We start from the raw sequence: 14259 nt of genomic DNA, 5'->3' as shown, positions 1-14259 counted from the left end.
TTGACTTGGTGGGGTTTTTTTTTTTCTTTGAGATTTCTTGAACTTCTATATATATATATATAGAGAGAGAGAGAGAGAGAGACGTGTTCTGTCGCCCAGGCTGGAGTAGAGCGGCACCCTCTCGCCTCACTGCAACCTCCGCTTCCCGGGTTCAAGCGATTCTGCTGCCTCAGCCTCCCAAGTAGCTGGGACTACAGGCGCCCCCATCACGCCCGGCTACTTTTTGTATGTTTATTAGAGACGGGGTTTCACCATATCGGCCAGGCTGGTCTCGAACTCCTGACCTCAGACGATGCACCTGCCTCGGCCTCCCAAAGTGCTAGGATTACAGGTGTGAGCCGCCGCGCCCGGCCACATTTTCTTTGAACCACTAGTGAAAATAGCTCTAGTGAATTGCGGGTGAGGAGTATCAATGTACCTACAGCTTCCATGTCCTGCTTTACTGACCAGCCGAGTTTCAGTGACATACACGGGGCGGCCTTTCCGTTCCAGAGCAGACATTCTGGGCTGTCTGACCTACCTCGGGGGACGCAGCCTCGCCGGCCCACACTTGGCATCCAGCGCTCGGGCTCCTGGCGGGAGCCTCCAAGCCTCCAAGGCCACGCCGCCGCCGGGAGCGGGGGAGCTGGGGAGCTGTGGCCTTGAGGGGGCGGCCCCGCTGCGTCCTGAGCACGCGGCCCGCCCGGGTGGCCCGAGCCTCGGCGGTCCCCATCCCTCTGCTGCGAGTGCGCGGAGCCCGGAGCGCCCGGGAGCCTGCAGGGCCGCCTCTTTCCAAGCTGCGCTTCCAGGGACTTCGCGTTTGTGCCGGGCGGGCTGCGGTTGGAGGAAAGGTGCCCACACGGCAGTTCCGGGGTCCGGCCCCTTCTTCCGGGAGGGTTTCTCCGCCAAAGCCGCGCGGCGCTTCTTTTCCCTCTTGGCACAGAAGTGAGGAAGAGCAGCTGAGCCGGTCTCGGGTCTCCCGGCTCCGGCAGTCTGAGGACCCGAGATGCGCCAGCCAGGTCAGACCCGCGCGTGGGTGCCCCTCCCCCACCCCCACCCTTCCCCCACCCCCTCCCCCGCGGGGTGCCCCTCCTCCCAGTGTCGCCTCCTTTCACGTGCCTGCCCCTCCCCCATGGGTCTCCTCCGACGTCCGCCCCTCCCCGGCGTGTGTGGCCCCCGCCCGTGTCCTCCCCAGCGCCTGTGGGAGGGAGGCGGGGGCTCCCGGGACCAGCAGGGCCGCAGCTGGCAGAGAACGCTGAGTGTTCTCCCTGCCCGGGTCTTCCCCACCCGTTCTGGGGCCCTCACCCCGGCCCACCCCGCGGCCATTCCTGGGTGCAAAGGCCCTTCCTTAGCAGTGGGCGGCGGCTGTGGGGTCGGCGCGTGTTTTTCTGTGGGGACACCCGGCGCAGGAGGGTGAAGGAATGGGGCTGCGCGTCACTCCCACGGCTTCTCAGCCGTTCGCCGGGAGGACCGAGTGTCACGCGCGTGAGCTGGGGGAGGTCACGTTCCCTTCCTCGGCTGAGAGGTTCAGACACAGCTCGGGATTTTACCGGTGTGGAAAGAGGAAACCTTCGGGCGGGACGCGGCGGCCCCAGCTACTGGGGAGGCCCAAGCAGGAGGATCGCTTGTGTGGAGGCTGCAGTGAAGCCGACTGTGACACTGCACTCCAGCCTGGGCAACAGAGCGAGAGCCTGCCCGGCCCCCAAACACACACACACACGAAAAAAGAAAGAAACTTTCGGGACCCGGACAGCTTCTCCGTCCGCTGCAAGGCGCTCGTCCCCCGTCCGGGTAGATTCCTACCCATGCATCTGATGTCAGCTCAGATGTCTTCCTCCAGCTGCCTGGAGGACGCCCAGACCCGAAAGGTGACACGTGCCTCTAGATGCCCTCCTAGTTCTCAGGCCTTTTTCTTCTAGCACGTGTCACCGTTTGTGAGAACAAATGATTTCTGTGATTGAGAACTGTCTCCACCTGTCGCCTGTGAGCCCTGTCAGTCCGGGGTGTCTGATTCTGCTCCCATGCGCAGTACCCAGAGGCTGATACATAGTATGCACCCGAGAAAAAAAAGGTTTTTGAGAGAATGAATCAATGTATTTGACCCCAGCTCTGCCTTTTACTAGCTCTGTGACACACTCAGATACTTAATGTCTCCGAGTTTTACCTTCCACATATGCACAGTGGTGGTAAGTGTTAAATAAGATTTATGGGAGGCCACTGAATTGGATGAGCTCCTGCACTAGGCCCCAATAGGCCAGACCAAAATGGAATCACTTGTGCTAAGTGCCACGTAATCAAACTGAAACTGAAACAAAACAGGAAAATCCCCCAACAGGGCCAGTTTTCCTGAAAGAATAGGAGACTACCAGCAACCAATCAAAAGGGGTCGGTCCAGTCCACTGAGCCTGCGTAATAGAGAGGTCTCCTCTGCTTAAACTCATACAAGGACAGGTTACCAGTGGAGGGGTCCAGGTTGTTGGCGTTTTGAGCAAAGAATTGGACAAAACGCACAAAAAAAGCAGGGAAAGAAGGAAGCAACAAAAGCAGAGATTTATCGAAAATGAAAGTATGCTCCACAGGGTAGGAGCAGCTGGAGCATAGGGGCTCTTGTTACAGGATTTTCTGGGGCTTAAATACCCTCTAGAGGTTTCCCATTGGTTACCTGGTGTACACTCTATGTAAATGAAGTAGTGACCTGCAACCAGAGGTGTAACTTCAGTTACACAGGTTACACCCTATGCAAGCCTCTGATTGCAAAGTGAAGTTACAAAGTTACACTTCTATGCAAAGGTGGGCTTGGCCCACCATCAGTCTGACTGGTTGTGGGAAGCGACCAAAAAGAGGTTGAAGTGAAGTTACAAAGTTACAATCCTATGTAAACGTGTGATTGGCTGCTCTCAGAGACACTTTCAATTTTCCATCCACCAGGCAGAAAAGGGTAGGGTTTGCAAAGGGAGTAGCCTCGTTTTTTTTTTATTTGTTTTTTCTTTTTTGAGACGGAGTTTCACTCTCTTGTCGCTCAGGCTACAGTGCAATGGTGCGATCTCGGCTCACTGCAATCTCTGCCTCCCGGGTTCAAGCGATTCTCCTGCCTCAGTTTCCCGAGTAGCTGGGGTTACAGGCGCCTGCCAACACACCAGACTAATTTTTGTATTTTTAGTGGAAACAGGGTTTTACCACATTGACCAGGCTGGGCTGGAACTCCTGACCTCAGGTGATCCGCCCACCTCGACCTCCCAAAGTGCTAGACTTACAGGCGTGAGCCACCATGCCCGGCTGCCCCTGGTTTTTTTGTTAGTTAGGTGTGAAATGTCGGGATTTTCCTTTTGATTTAGTTCTAGGAATTCAGTGTGAATCAGCCTTGGGTTCCCTGCCTCCAGACCCTGTTCTCCTGCCTCAGAAAGTCACCCAATGATAACCAACGCACTTTTCTCAAACCACACCGTTCCCTCAGCCCTACTCGAGCTGCTTTACCAAAGCCAATTGTTCTGCGCCACCCAGCCGAGTGCCTTCTATTTTGTAGTCGGCAGGCTGCCTGTTTCATACATTGCTAATAAGAGTCAATTAGATCTTTAAAACTCAATTTGTCAAAATGTTGTTCTGTCAGAGACCAATACTGTAGGGAATTTGTGCTCATTAACTGAGCTCAAGTACACAGAACAGCTGGAGGGAAGAGACGGACAGGGCAAGGTATGAGGTGGGGGCTGCAGGCGCACCACACTCCCACAACTTGGAAACTCTCCCAACCTCCTTGTTCAGGAGCTTTTTCAGAACTTGATTTCTAGTCCCCTCCCCTTCTCACAGGTTTAGGGGTGAGGCTGAAGGATCCAACCTCCTACTTACCTGGTCTTTCCGGTGACCAACCCCATCCTGAAGTTGTGTAAGGGTTTACCCTAAGTCACCTCCGTAGCATAAACTCAGATGTGATCAATAGGGGCTTCATTACGAATAACAAAAGACACTACTATCACTCAGGAAATTCCAAGGGCTTTAGGGGCTCTGTGCTACGAACCAGGGACAAAGACCAAATATATTTCTCTAATTGTACCCTATCAGCCAAATGGGCTCAAGGTGGCATCTTATTGTGGTTTTGATTTGCCCTTTCCCCAATGATTAGTGACATTCAGCATCTTTTGTGCTTATTAGCCATTTGTAGGTCTTCTTTGGAGACCTGTTTATTCACGTCCTTCGCCCATTTAAAATTGGGTTATTTGGGTTGTGTGTGGTGGCTCCTGCCTGTAATCCCAGCACTTTAGGAGGCCAAGGTGGGCAGATCACCTGAGGTCAGGAGTTCAAGACCAGCCTGGCCAACATGGTAAAACCTCGTCTCTACTAAAAATACAAAAATTAGCAGGGCGTGGTGGCAGACACCTGTAAATCCAGCACTTTGGGAGGCTGAGGTGGGCGGATCACGAGGTCAAGAGATCAAAACCACCCTGGCCAACATGGTGAAACTCCGTCTCTACTAAAAATACAAAAATTAGCTGGGCATGGTGGCACGTGCCTGTAATCCCAGCTACTTGGGAGGCTGAGGCTTGAGAATTGCGTGAACCCGGGAGGCAGAGGTTGCAGTGAGCCGAGATTGTGCCACTGCACTCCATCCGCGGTGACAAGAGTGAAACTCCGTCTCAAAACAAAAACAAAAACAAAAACAAAAAAAAAACAAGAAAACAAAAATTGGGTTGTTTATTTTCTTGTCGTCGAGTTGAGGAGTTTTTTGTTTTTTATAGTTAAGGATTAGTTGTTGTTGTTGAGTTGCTTATACAGTCTGAATAGTAAACCCTTGTCAGATAAGTGGTTTACAAATATTTTCTCTCCTTCTGTGGGCTGCCCTCTGTTGATAATGTCCTTTGATGCACAACAGTTTTCACTTTTGATGAAATTTGTCTATTTTTGTTGTTGTTGCTTGTGCTTTTGGTGTTGTAGCCAGGAAACCACCAATGCTAAATCCAGTGTCATGAAGCTTTTCCCTTGTTTTATTCTAAGAGTTTTATAGGTTTAGCTTTTACATTTAGGCCTTTAATTTTTTTTTTTTTTTTTTTTTTTTTTTTGGGACAGAGCCTCCCTCTGTCGCCCAGGTTGGAGTGCAGTGGTGCCATCTTGGCTCACTGCAATCTCTGCCTTCTGGGTTCAACAGATTCTCCTGCCTTAGCCTCCCAGGCGCCTGCCGCCATGCCCAGCTAATTTTTGTATTTTTAGTAGAGCCAGGGTTTCACCATGTTGGCCAGGCTGGTCTTGAACTCTTGACTTCAAATGATCTACCCACGGCCTTCCAAAGTGCTGGGATTACAGGCGTGAGCCACCACGCCCGGCCTGATCCATTTTGCGTTAATTTTTGCATGCAGTGTGAGGTATCCACATTCTTTTGTGTATGGATATCCAGTTTCCCAACACTGTTTGTGGAAAAGACTGTCCTTTTCCCCAGGGACTTTGTTTTGTTCACTCCTGTATCTGCAGTGCCAGAAGAGCGCCTAGCACACGAGTCTTATTAAGTGTTTGTTGAGTTACAAATGGATAAAATGAGATGTGCTCTTTCCAGGCCTCTGCTGTCCTGTTCCACAAAATAAGATCACTAGATGAGGCCAGCTCCAAGCCTCCTTCCAGCTCCTCTGTGACTTTTAACTCATGAAATGCTTTCCAGACTGGAAGGGAGCATTTGCCGAATGCAGTTGAGGTGGAGGAAAATGGAGACACCCAAATTTATTTTCAATACATTCTGTGTTGGAGGACCGACTTGGTAGGACATTTTCCCTCTTATCCTGTTCTCAGCAGCGTTTCTCAGCCCAGACCCACGGGAAGGTCTCACAGCCTGAAACTGTATCCCAGGCAGCCCCAGATGGGAGGGTTTTTAAAAAGAACATTGGGAAGGCACACAATTTAATCTTCATATTTTCAGGGGTTTTACACAGAACCACATTGGAAAATCAAAAGGAGGCTCATAGTTAGGAGTTTAAGCCTTTGTTTTTCTTTTTCCCTTTCCTTTCCTTTCCTCTTCTCCCTTTCTCTCTCTCTCTCTCTCTCTCTCTCTCTCTCTCTTTCTCTCTTTCTCTCTTTCTTTCTTTCTTTCTTTCTTTCTTTCTTCTGTTGTGTTTTGAGACAGAGTCTCACTCCATTGCCTAGGCTGGAGAGCAGTGGCATGATCTCGGCTCACTGCAACCTCTGCCTCCTGGGTTCAAGGGATTCCCCTGCCTCAGCCTCAGCCTCAGCCTCCTGAGTAGCTGGGATTACAGGCACCCACCACCATGCCCAGCTAATTTTTGGGGGGACTTTTTGTAGAGACAGGGTTTTACCATGTTGGCCAGGCTGGTCTCAAACTCCTGACCTTAAGTGATCCACCTGCCTCAGCCTCTCAAAGTGCTAGGATTACAAGCGTGAGCCACTGTGCCCAGCCTATACTTACTCTTTTCTCTGTGATTGCTGTTGTGTTGATTTTGTTATTTATTTACCCGTTTAACTTTACTTCAAGGAAAAGCCATTTGGTACAGTCTGAGGTGTTTCGTCAGAAGAAATAATGATGTTCAAGAGGAAGAAAATAGAAAAACTAAATGGAATGTAAAGTCTTGTGTGGGCAAAGCCCTTATTTCCAAACAGATATTTAATATATGCTGTCTAGTCCCAGGACTAGACATGATAATTTTTAGTGTTTTCAATCTGAGGATCTCAAAAATATTTTATACATGCGAAAATATATGATGCATTCATTCATTTATTCAGTGTGTGCTTGAGTGACTATTACATGCTGGGCATGTGCCACTCCACGGTGTCGGGGAGAGAACAGTGAACAAAACAGCTCAAGATTCCTGCCCTCATCTTATACATAAGGTCTTATTTAAAGACAGGAATCAAAATGAACCAGATCTGTAGTGTGCTAGATGATGACATGTGCTATAGGAGAAAGGGCGCTGGGAAGAGGAGGACAAGGTGGGTAGGAGCTGCAACTTAAAACTGTGGGGTCGGCTGGGGGTGGTGGCTCCTGCCTGTAATCCCAGCAGTTTGGGAGGCCAAGGTGGGTGGATCACCTGAGGTCAAGAGTTTGAGACCATCCTGGCCAAAATGGTGAAACCTTGTCTCTACTAAAATACAAAAAATTAGCCAGGTGTGGTGGTGAGCGCCTGTAATCCAAGCTACTCGGGAGGCTGAGGCAGGAGAATGGCTTGAACCCCGGAGATGGAGCTTGCAATGAGCCGAGGTTGCGTCACTGCACTCTAGCCTGGGCAACAAGAGTGAAACTCCATCTCAAAAAATAATAAAATAAAATAAAATATAAAATAAAACTGTGGGGTCAGGGAAGGCCCCATTGAGAAGGTGACAATAGAGTGGAGCCCTGGAGAGGAGGTGCAGCTATGGTGGTGTAGAGGGTGCGGTGGCTGGAACCGAGGGGCGGTAGTGTGGCCGGGGAGGCCAAGGGGATCCGGCCCAGGGGTCTCGTGGGCCTCCGTGAATCCCTCAGCTTTTGCCTGGAGTGAGGTGGAAGCTGCTGGAAGGGTTTTTAACAGCGGAGAGGCATGATTTGACTTCTTGCATGGAGAGTGGACTGTCAGGAGACAAGGGTCCTACAGGAACCTGAGGAGAAATGACGGTACCTTAACACCAGGACAGCAGGAAGGGCTGGGCCCTGGAAGCAGGGGCAGACAGACTGGCGTGCTGAAGTTGTTTCTCCTGCTTGCTAGACATTTTTCTCAACATTATAGTGTATCTACTGCCTGGGCAATTTTAAGCAATACTCTATTGATTTAATTGTCATGTCATTTAATTTATGTTGCTTTAAAAGGAAAAAAAAACAGGCCAGGCGCCGTGGCTGACACCTGTAATCCCAGCACTTTGGGAGGCCAAGGCAGGTGGATCATGAGGTCAGGAGTTCAAGACCAGCTTGGCCAACACAGCGAAACCCCGTTGCTACTAAAAATACAAAAAAAATTAGCTGGACGTAGTGGCAGGCACCTGTAACCCCAGCTACTTGGGAAGCTGAGGCAGGAGAATCGCTTGAACCTGGTAGGCAGAGGTTGCAGTGAGCCGAGATTGTGCCACTGCACTCCAGCCCGAGCAACAGTGCAAGACTCCATCTCAAAAAAAAAAAAAAAAAAAGAAAAACAAATCTGTGTTTTTAAACCTCTTACCTTCTACATTTTACAGTCATTCACTCATGTGTTCATGCATGCATTCATTTGTTACTTCAACACGTATTTATTGAACACCTACTGTTCACCAGGCACACAGTAGGCTACAATTGCTCTGACGTTGTAAGATAATGCACTTATTTTCTATATGAAGGATAGTGATATATGCATATTTTCAAGGAGATTTTTGTTTCATTTATCACATGGTAGCTAGTACAGTTGCCAGAGAAAGTAACTGAAAACAAAAAATTCTGCCACTGTTAGGAATTTATTATCAGTCACAGAGCATGTGATCTGGCTAAATATAGACTTCAGAATTTCTAAGAAACAATACATGTAAGATAATTCTTTAACTCCCTACTACTCGTTTTCTTTCTCTTTGGGTAGTCCAATTAATAGTAAAGTGTTACTGAAAATAAAAATTTATAGGTTTTTAGCTCTGTCCTGTTCAATATTTTTACCAGTGACTTGAATAATGACAGAGAAAGTCCATTTACTTCATTTTCCAATGACACCAAGTTAATACAGTAAATGACTCAACTAACTGGGCTGGCACCCAATTAACAAGATGATTTAGCCAGGACAGTGTTGTCTGTTCCACTTAGGCTGGATGAAAAAAGCCCATTGCAGGGGTCCCAGAATGCAGAGGCTTTTCTGGGCAGCTGTTCATGTGAGGAAATCAAATGAGATAGTGTAAGTGAGAGCACTTTGTAAACTGTGCATTTACAAATGTTAGCTATTTTATCAGTAAAAATCCTGGGATTTTGTTGTGTACAAGCCCATGGTGAGCTCACATGGAGACAAAGGCAGCTGAGAAGGAGTGGTCCAGTGAGCAGACGCAGAAGGAAAAAGAACAATAGAAAGGCAGCCGTGGGCAAAGCCCCCAGGAAAAATGCTGCAGGCGAGAGCAACTGATGGATGCTAAAATCCAGGGGGAAAGTGTGAGGAGACAGGCTTTGCATAATCTCAGAGTATCTCCCCAACTTGTTAGCTTTATAGCAGAGAAACTGGGAAGATGCCCCTGTAAGCAAACAGCCAAGGTGTGCTTTGGTATCACACACTATGGTATCACACACCCCTTGATGTGATGCACTGAGAAGGGCATGCTTCATTTCTGTGGTCATCTTGCCAAAAATGTCAGATGACCAACAACCTAAAAATGAAGCAGTTAAGTAACTTTGGGAATTATCTAGGTTGTAAGTATATTCGTGCCTGTCTTTGCCTTGTAAATAATGGACATTATTGGCTGTCATTTTTGCTTGTTTGTTTGTTTGAGATGGAGTCTCGCTCTGCTGCCCAGGCTGGAGTGGAGCGGCACGAACTCGGCTCACTGCAACCTCTGCCTTCCAGGTTCAAGTGATTGTTATGCCTCAGCCTCCCATGGAGCTGGGATTACAGGCACCTGCCACTATGCTCAGCTAATTTTTTTTTTTTTAATAGGGATGGGGTTTCACCATGTTGGCCAAGCTGGTCTTGAACTCCTGACCTCTTGATTCGCCTGCCTTGGCCTCCCAAAGTGCCGGGATTACAGACGTGAGCCACTGTGCCCAGCCTGGCTGTCATTTTTTCAGCCTGGTTTATTCTCCCAGAGGCAGGGCTACAAGCTGTTTTTGTTAAAGGTGCTTTTGTGATGTTTAGGGCTGCTGTGTATAGTTGTGCAGGTTGTTGACTGTGCATCTCTGGCGTGACAGTAGTTCTTGTAGATTGTAGTCCATGGACCAGCAGCATTGGTATCACCTGGGAGCTTATTAGAAATGCAAATTCCTGAACTCTAACCTTACCTGCTGATACAGAAGTTCTGGGGACCAGGAATCTTTCTTTCTTTCTTTCTTTTTTTTTTTTTTTTTTTTTTGAGCTGGAGTCTCTCTCTGTCACCCAGGGTGGAGTGTAGTGGTGCGATCTCGGCTCATTGCAACCTCTGCCTCCCGGGTTCAAGCGATTCTCCTGCCTCAGCCTCCCGAGTAGTTGGGACTACAGGCATGCACCACCACACCCAACTAATTTTTTTGTATTTTTAGTAGAGATGGGTTTTCACCATGTTGACCAGGCTGGTCTCAAACTCCTGACCTTACATGATCCACCTGCCTTGGCTTCCCAAAGTGCTGGGGTTACAGTCGTGAGCCACTGTGCCCGGCCCCAGGAATCTACTTTTAACAAGGCCTCCAAGTGCCTCTTGTGTAAGCTAAAGTTAGATAACCAATAGGCTGCTATGAAACGAAACAGAGCCTCTAGCTTTAGGAAGTGCTCAGCTCACACAAACGTGGGTAGCATCCTTGCTCAGCGCCATCTCTTTGGACTGCAGTCCCCACCCAGTGATCCTGGATTCCTGGATGTGGCTGTTTTCAAAGTGCAGGGTATTTTCAGCAGGATCTCACCATAGTGGGCCCCACCACGTCCAGGCTGAGAGCTCTGCCTGCTCTTAGTGAGGAGGTAGGGGTGCCCACTGGCCTCCTGACCCCACTCCCTCCCTCCTTTCCTCTCACCTCCCTCCTCTACCTCTCTCCACCCCCAAACCACCTGTTTTGATGGCAAGGGTTGCTTCTGCACCCCTGAAGCCGCCTGGGCTCTGGTTTTAGGCGCACTCAGTGGAGGAGCTGTGGGCTTGCATCTGAGAACCTGGGCTTCAGCAGGGGATCTGCCACTTACCAACCGTGCTTATTAACCCACAGCGCTGCCCGGAGCCACTGCTTGTGCTTTCTGCATCCTGGTGTGACCTGAAGCAAGCCTTTAGGCCATTTTTTTTTCCTTTAGGCCAAAGCTTTTTGTTTTTTTAGACAGGGTCTCCTTCTGTTGCCCAGGCTGGACTGCAGCGGAGCCATCACAGCTCACTGCAGCCTCCACATCCCCCCCCCCCCCCCCCCCCCCCCGTTGCTGGGGTTACCCGCCTCCCCCCCCCCGGCCAATTTTTTTTTTTTTTTTTAACTTGTTTTAGAGGCGGGGTCTCACTATGTTTCCCAGGCTGACCTTGAAGCGATCCTAACACTTCGGCCTCCCAAAGTGCTGGGATTATAGGCGTGAGCCACGTGCAGGACCTGGACCAAGTCTTGATTCTGTCTGGATGCCCCCAACTGAAACATCAGGATGCCCCCCGGGGGTCCATGGGGCCGGGTAAGTTGCTGAGCAACCTCGTCCTGGAGAGCGAAGGCGCGCGTGTCCCTCGGGGGCGTACCCTGAGTGGGCAACAGGGCCAGCCCGCGCGTCCCCCAGGGTCAGTGCTGGGGCCATGAGGGTGAGGTGCGAGGTGAGGTCGGCGGGCTGGGGAGGTGCCCACCGTGCGCGTCCGCATCCCGCAGGCCACGGAGCAGCCGCAGGACCGGAGCCCCCGGCCGCCCTGGCGCGGTGCCCTCCGCTGGGCCGTTCTCCCCGCAGCCGCCGAGTCAGCCTCGCCTCCTTTCCCAGTCGCGAGTTCGCCCCTCTCTGCTGCCCTCCGGCGGGGCGTCCCGTGCCCCCCGCCCGCCAGTGTGCCACCCCCTCTCCGCCAGCCTGAGCCGCCGGCTCCCTGGTGTCCGGGTGGCCAGGCCTAGTGACCGGGGCGCAGCATTCGAACCGCGCAGGCACGAGGAGGCCAGCGGGGCGGCCGGCCCGGGTTCCACCGTCGGGTCGTGGGGCCGGCGCGGACCTCCCCGCGTGGGCGGCGTCTCCCGCAGCCCGACGTGGGACTCGAGCGCAGGCTCCTGCGTGAGTCGCTGTGGAGACAGGGTGGGTGGGGCTCGGGTCTCCCCCGCAGGCCTGTCCGTGGGGCGCTTCCCGTCGATTCCAGGGGCGCCCGCGTCTCTGCTCCGCGCCACGGGTCCAAGCGTGGGGGAGTTCGAGACTTCCAAGGCGGGGGTGACGGTGCCATCTGGCCCGGAATACCCACCCGCGGTGGCGGGCTGCCGTGCCCGGGCCCTGACTCCTGCCCCTGCAAGCACCAGTTTCTCTCGCCCACGGGGCTCTGCAGGTGTGGCCGGGCTAAGGGTCCAGAGTTAGGGAGATCGTCCTGGATGATCCGGGCGGACCCCAAATGTCAGCAAAGCGTCCTTGTAGGAGAGGGCGAGGAGGCGAAGGAAGGTGACCGTGGGGGCAGAGGCTGGGGACCGTGGGGGCCGATTCCGGGCGCCCTGAACTGTGGGAATGCGACTGTACTGGGAGGCCTGTGAGCCACCGCATCTGTGGGGTTTTGTTAGAGCAGCCACGGGACCCTCCACCCCTCCAGTGTGGTCCTTTACCCGGCGGGGCCACCTGGAGCAGCCGGGCTCCCCATCCTGTGGGTTCCTCCCGCCCGCAGACGGGCTTGGCCGTGGAAACCTTGCTGAGAATCAAAGAGAGGGAAATACACGGAACGGAAGAGTCGACGATTTTGTGTCGTTAAGGATTCGTATTCATCGATATATATTTACATATATGCACCCGCAAATATATATATTTCCTTTGAAAACTTTATTGACCCAAAATTTACATGTAACAATACAAATTAATTTTAATGATGCAGTTTAGTGAATTTTGAAAAACCTCCGTACCTGTGCAGCCGCCACTCGCGGTGGTAAGGCCGGAGGCTCTGGGACCTACCCCTGGGGTGCGTGTGGTTAGGGAAGGCTTGAGACTCAGGCTCCCATCGGTGATGCTAAGTTTTCATTCTTCTTAAGAAAAAAAGTTCTTCCGGCCGGGCGTGGTGGCTCACGCCTGTGATCCCAGCACTTGGGAGGCCGAGGCGGGCGGATCACGAGGTCAGGAGTTCGAGACCAGCCTGACCAACATGGTGAAACCCTGTCTCTACTAAAAACACAAAAATAAGCAGGGTGTGGTGGCGGCGCCTGTAGTCCCAGCTACTTGGGAGGCTGAGGCAGGAGAATCGCTTGAACCCGGGAGGTGGAGGTTGCAGTGAGCCGAGATCGCGCCATTGCACTCCAGCCTGGGCGACAGAGCGAGACTCTGTCTCAGAAGCAAACAAACAAAAACAACAAACAACAACAAACAAAAGTTCTTCTTTTCCAGGCCACACTGCCGTTCTGTGGTTTTGTATCTTCCTCATGTTTTGTCCGGATTGAGTCCCAAATATTTTAAGACCAAATCTGGGAGTACAATGAGAAGGAACAGAGTGTGTACACACATTCACTCACACACACACACACACACACCCCACACTCATACATTTAAACACCTATACTCACTAACAAACTCATACCCCCCCCATACACTCATATGCTTACACACAGTTACACTCACACACACATTCACATATAGACACACTAACATCCTCACAGGCACCCACTCACATACACACGCTCACACACATTCACACACGCACACACACACACTCATACAGATACAGACACAATCACATACACACACATTCACATGTACATACATATAGATACACACATACACTTTCACAGACACATAGACACACACACACTCATACGGATACATTCACCCTCCTACTCAGAGATATACTAACACACAAACCCATTCACACACACTCAGACACAGATTCACACTCATACACCACAGCCACATACAGGCACTCACACGTATACTCACAGTCAAACAGATACACTAACTATACACCCAGACACACTGTATTAGTCTATTTTCATGCTGCTGACACATACCCGAGACTGGGTAACTTATAAAGAAAAAGAGGTTTAATGGACTCACAGTTCCACGTATCTGGGGAGGCCTCACAATCATGGCAGAAGGCGAAAGGCACATCTTACATGGCAGCAGGCAAAGAGGGAAAATGAGAGCCAAGCAAAAGGGGAAACCCCTGATAAAACCATCAGATCTCCTGAGACTTATTCACTACCTCAAGAACAGTATGGGGGAAACCGCCCCCATGACTCAATGATCTCTCACCAGGTCCCTCCCACATGTGGGAATTATGAGAGCTACAATTCAAGATGAGATTTGGGTGGGGACACAGCCAAACCATATCACCTACCCACTCGCATACACATATAGACACACACAGATACACACACACAGATATACACACACTCACACACATTCACACTCATACACATTCACAGACACACTGACATACACTAACACACAGATACAACCACTCACATACACATATAGACACACACAGATACAAACACACACAGATACACACAGACACACTCACACACATTCACACTCATACGCATTCACAGTCATACACACTGACACACACTAACAGATA

General features: G+C 50.9%; 1 long non-coding RNA gene across 1 annotated transcript in view; it reads left to right on the top strand.

Moving 5' to 3' along the window:
- The first annotated feature begins 633 nt into the window (after nt 1–633).
- LOC116418654 overlaps nt 634–14259 on the top strand; it is an 18644-nt gene continuing 5018 nt past the window's right edge. The window contains exons 1-2 of the long non-coding RNA XR_004228766.1: nt 634–998; nt 11029–11204. This is a non-coding gene — a long non-coding RNA (uncharacterized LOC116418654). The remainder of the gene's footprint in view (nt 999–11028; nt 11205–14259) is intronic.

This window comes from Piliocolobus tephrosceles, unplaced genomic scaffold (genome assembly GCF_002776525.5).
Source record: "Piliocolobus tephrosceles isolate RC106 unplaced genomic scaffold, ASM277652v3 unscaffolded_30926, whole genome shotgun sequence".
Classification (NCBI taxonomy): domain Eukaryota; kingdom Metazoa; phylum Chordata; class Mammalia; order Primates; family Cercopithecidae; genus Piliocolobus; species Piliocolobus tephrosceles.
This window is presented reverse-complemented; position numbering and strand designations above follow the sequence as displayed.